Below are 5616 nucleotides of genomic sequence, written 5' to 3'. Positions count from 1 at the left end.
GTGTCTATGTGTCAGGTTAATAGATGTTCGGGGTCAGGAGAAAGTACTGGCTAAACGGTCCTTGTCATGACTACAAGGAGAGCTCCAACTATGAACTCTCTAGTGTGAGAGTTGTTATGTGTTGGGAGCAGTGAATCTTTTTCTCTGAGACTGTTGTAACGTCATTCCTGCCTGACTGTCACAATCTATGTTTACATTCTTGTGCCCTATAAAAGATGGTCTTCCGGCTTTCGGAGCGGAGAGAGACCTGGTTGAGACCTAAACTTGGCTTGCCACTACTGTATGGCTAGCGAGTGACTGCCAATTCAAGTCTTTTATTGTCAGATGCACAGAACAACACAAGGTCAGACTGGCCACTGAAATTCTTAGGACAAGACAACGCAAAGCAACAGAACATAGATTACATCTATGATAAGCTAAAAATATGGTAAAATATGGTGTAAAAGTATGGCGACGACGTTGACAACTTATCCAGTAGTAAATGTCAAACCACAAGTATGTCAAAGTAGTAGAACCGTGATCCAAAGCTAGCATCAACATCGCTGTGTTTACACCGGCAGACGCTTTGCAAACCACTTCCAGCGAAAATGAAGTGCATTTGTGTAGAGTTATGGCGGCCCCCTGGGATTTGGCGCGTAAACTTGTCTATACTAAACCTCTAGTACACATAATAACCTATACTAACCTAAGACAAGTGAAGTACAATAGTCCAATATTACTGATAGTGCAACCAGTAGCTGAAAGTGACAGTGTGTAAAGTGACTAGTGAGAGGTGTATCAATGTCCATATCAGTGTCCATTCGTAAGCCTGATGGCCCTTGGAAAGAAACTGTTGTCCAGTCTGCGTGTGCGAGACCGAATGTTTCAGTATTGCCTGCCAGAAGGCAATGGGGTAAAAAGACTGAGAGGATGAGTGGTAACAGTCCCTTAAAATCCTGCCAGCTTTCCTGAGGCATCATGTGTGGTACGTGTCCTGTAGGGCTGGGAGCTTCCTGCCGATGATGAACTCAGCAGACCGGACCACACTACATAGGGCCTTGCGGTCCCTGTCAGCTCCCATACCACACTGTGATGCAACCAGTCAGTATGCTCTCTATAGTGCCTCTGTAAAAGTTAGTGAGGATAACTGAGTCCATGCCAAACTTCTTCAGTCTCCTCAAGAAGAAGAGACATTTCCGGGCCGCTTTGACCACCTTGTCCGTGTGAGGAGACCAGGTGAGATCATTGCTGATGTTCACTCGAGGAACCTGAAGCAGCTGACCTTCTCCAGTTCGGATCCGTTGATAGAGGTGCATGCTCCTCCTCCTGCCGCCTCCTATAGTCCACAATAATATCCTTAGTCTTGCTGACGTTGACAGAGAAGTTATTGTCCTGACACCATGATGTCAGGATATCAACCTCCTCTCTGTAGGCTGACTCGTCACTGTCAGAGATGAGGCCCACAATGGTTGTGTCGTCAACAAACGACCAGCGAGACAGCGTTTCAATGTTGAATGTCAATCGTGTGCCGGGTTAGCTAGCTAGACTATGCAGCTAGCACAGAAGAAAGTTACGTAATGTGACGAGACAGAATTTAAAAGTACAAAAAACACACCAGGGATGCTGACAACCTCGGCAACCCTGCGCCAGGAATCTTTTTTTTTGTTAATGTCTCTGTAATCGTACAGAGACGTATCAAACAAAGCTGGGTGTGCAGACACACATACTCTAACTAACCCAATTTGTGAGCAACCATGAATGTTTTGCCATTGTTACGTGTTTTTGCTTGTTGTTCTTATTTTTGTTATGCATTTCCTGTTTTTAATTAAATGCTTTTATTCTGAAGGTGGGGCTCAAACGAAAAGAGTGATGTGCGCGGGAAGAAGTTGAGAGAAAAAGAACGGAGAATTGGTTTAGAGAGTAAATGAATGGATATGGTATTAGATGCATAACATACAAATTGAAATTCAAGAGATTAGAGGCTTATTAAATCTGGAAGATTATGAAGTCATGTCAAAGCAAGAATTAAAGGAGGAAATTGAATGTAAGGAAAAACAACTAACAGAGCTTCAACGTATAATGGATGGTGAAATAAAGTTTTTCATAAGTAATTATATACTTTTTGTACATTACAATGAGGTTTAGGGTGTTAACTATAGAAAACATCAAAAATCTCAATTTTGACAGAAAACAATTTTCGATATTTTATGGCTTATAGCCAACAATGAGCTGCGACATCCGACGGGTTTCCGCAGGACGCCACACAAACAGGCTGCTGTTGTGCTTTTATTATTTTAAAACTTTTTTATTTCTCACATTGGTGAATATAAGGTAGACAGCAATGTATAAGATAATAGATGGAGATACATTTTAAGTGGATTTAGGGGAGGGGCCTCAAGCTCTTACTTTGCGGGGAGGCCTCTGCAAAGTCCCGGCCGCTACTGCCAACACCCTGTTATCTATATTACCTGCATCACTTGACACTCTGTCCCCTGTCAACCAAGCCTGCACAATCTTCTCCCTCCTGCCCGTGGCTCACGGATGTTATTCGTGAAGAACGGTCCACCCTTCGGGCAGCTGAGGAGATGGCCAAAGTCCAAAGACGGTCTGGAACTTGATAAGTATCACTCCGTCCTTAAATCCTTCTCTGCTCACATAACTGGTGCTACAACCCACTACTTCCTGAACAAAATTAAGTCTGCCTCAAACCCTCACAAACTTCTCTACGTTCTCCACCCTTCTTAACTCATCTCCCCCGCCCCCCTACTCCCTGACGGCAGACGACTTGTCCTCCTTCTTTGAGGAAAAAGTCGCTGACATTAGCATCCGGTTCCCTGTGACCACCGTTCCTACCCACTCACCCTCTATGACTGACCCAACTAAATGTCTAAACTTTTTCTATCCTCTGTCCGAGGCAGAGATCTCTGACCTCATTATCTCTCATCGCCCCACCTCCTGTCCCCTTGATCCTATGGTTTGAAAGAGAGGGGAGGGGTCCCCTCTCTTTCAAACCATCACCCCCTCCATCATAACTTTTCTTCTCCATGTCCTAAACTCCTCTCTTACCTCTGGCACCTTCCCCTCTGCCTTCAAACAGGCTAGAGTTACCCCTCTACTCAAAAAACCCTCCCTTAACCCTGCCGTCCTCCAGAACTACAGACCGGTATCACTGTTACCCTTCCTTTCAAAAACAATTGAACGTGCTGTATCTAACCAATTGCCTAACTTTCTCTCTCAGAACAACCTGCTTGACCCCAACCAATCGGGCTTCAAGACTGGCCACTCCACAGAGACTGCCCTCCTTTCAGTCACCACTGCCCTCCAGTCTGCCAGAGCGGCTTCCAGGTCATCCGTCATCATTCTGCTGGACCTTTCTGCAGCGTTTGATACGGTTAACCACCAGATCCTGCTCGCCAGACTTTCTGAGATGGGCATCACTGGCACTGCACTCCAGTGGATCTTGTGGAAGAAATTGGGATTTCCTGTGTGCTTACATTAATCACTAATCAATAGAACTAGTCATTGGATACTAGTTTGTACGTTTATCATGTAAGCTTGCTGTTAATAACAGTATATTGTGTCTATGTGTCAGGTTAATAGATGTTCGGGGTCAGGAGAAAGTACTGGCTAAACGGTCCTTGTCATGACTACAAGGAGAGCTCCAACTATGAACTCTCTAGTGTGAGAGTTGTTATGTGTTGGGAGCAGTGAATCTTTTTCTCTGAGACTGTTGTAACGTCATTCCTGCCTGACTGTCACAATCTATGTTTACATTCTTGTGCCCTATAAAAGATGGTCTTCCGGCTTTCGGAGCGGAGAGAGACCTGGTTGAGACCTAAACTTGGTGTTGTGTTGTCATTTATGGTCAGAAGACTGGTTTTCTCTCCCAATCTGCAGATTGATAAATACGTATTAAAATCCAGAACTCAACTGAACTTAGTCACTCCGTTTATGAAGAGACGGACAAAACACTTTCTTCATCAATCTCATCCTACCTGTCGGGAAGATCCTACCAGGTTTCCTGGGGAGGCAAACTGTCAGGCCCTCGCCAGCTCTCCACTGGTGTCCCACTGGGCTCCGTCCTTGGACCCCTCCTCTTCTCTCTGTACACCACCTCACTTGGACCAATCATCACCTCCCATGGCTTCACCTACCACTGCTACGCTGACGACACGCAGCTGTACCTGTCGTTCCCCCCGACCGATCCGGGGATCTCAGCTAGGATTGAGGCCTGCCTCACAGACATCTCCCGATGACCGAGCACCACCTCCAGCTGAACCTCGCCAAAACAGAACTTCTCATCATCTTGGCTAAACCCTCCATCTCCCACGATCTCTCAATCACCCTGGGATCTGCGACGGTGACCCCTTCATCCTCTGCCAGGAACCTTGGGGTTACCATGGACGACGAGCTCTCCCTCACGGCCCACATTGCTGCGGTCTCCCGGTCGTGTAGATTCACCCTCTACAACATCCGGAGATCAGGAGATATCTGTCTGAGCACTCCACCCAGCTGCTAGTCCAAGCACTTGTCCTCTCAAAGTTGGACTATTGCAACTCGCTGCTCGCTGGTCTCCCAGCATGTGCAACCCGCCCTCTTCAGAGGATTCAGAACGCAGCGGCCCGCCTGGTCTACAATCTACCCAGACGCTCCCATGTTACCCCGCTCCTCATCTCTCTCCACTGGCTACCTATCATGGCCCGTATCAGATTCAAGACCCTGGTATTGACCTTCCGAGCAGTGAACGGGACTGCACCCGTCTACATCAAGTCTCTCCTGCAGCTTTACACCCCCACCCGTCAGCTACGGTCTTCTTCAGACAACCGCCTGGTGGTCCCACCGCTCAAGACCGCCCGGTCCCAACACAAGCTCTTCTCCTGTCTGGCCCCCCAGTGGTGGAATCAACTCCCCACCTCCATCAGAGACACTGACTGTCTCTCCACCTTCAAGAAATGGCTCAAGACGCACTTGTTCCGGGAGTACAACGGTACTTAGGAATGGTTCGCTTGACCCGATGTTAGTTCCCTCAAGGATCACAATGACTCTTGCTCAGAGACTTGTTGCTCTTGTGGTTAGTGGTAACTGATTTAAAATTGTTTGTACTCGCTGTGATATATTGTTTTTTATTATTGTTGCTCGTCTTTTTTTTTCCACAGGTACACTTGCACTTATAGCAGTTCATGTTGTTTAATTGTAACTTGTTTAACTACATGCTCTTATGGTTCTTCCCTTTGGCACTTACTTTGGTTGTTCACAATGTGTGCTTCATGTTTTGGCTACTTGCAATGTTTTGTGGCTATCTCGTTGTTATGGAGTGGGGGGCTCTGAGTTATTGATGTATTGTAATGGCTGTATTTTCTGACACACAGACATGATCAAGTCAAAGCTATTAACAATCTAATTCAATGGTATTGAGGCTGATTTGTAGCAAAATGTTTAATGCATGTGCTGTATTGCCAAATATCAGCACTTATTCAGCACATTCCGTGAAATCAGTGCTTAAAAAGAAAAAAGGGGGGAAATCTAAATTAACTTAAATCATCACTTTATGCATTGCTTTACACAAAAGACAAGAAACTGAATCGTGCTATCTGAGGCTGTGTAAATCTGTAATTTATGATGTATTTCTTCAAAATG

Source organism: Osmerus mordax, chromosome 6 (assembly GCF_038355195.1).
Source record: "Osmerus mordax isolate fOsmMor3 chromosome 6, fOsmMor3.pri, whole genome shotgun sequence".
NCBI classification, from domain to species: Eukaryota; Metazoa; Chordata; class Actinopteri; order Osmeriformes; family Osmeridae; genus Osmerus; species Osmerus mordax.
Note: the sequence above shows the minus strand (reverse complement) of the source record.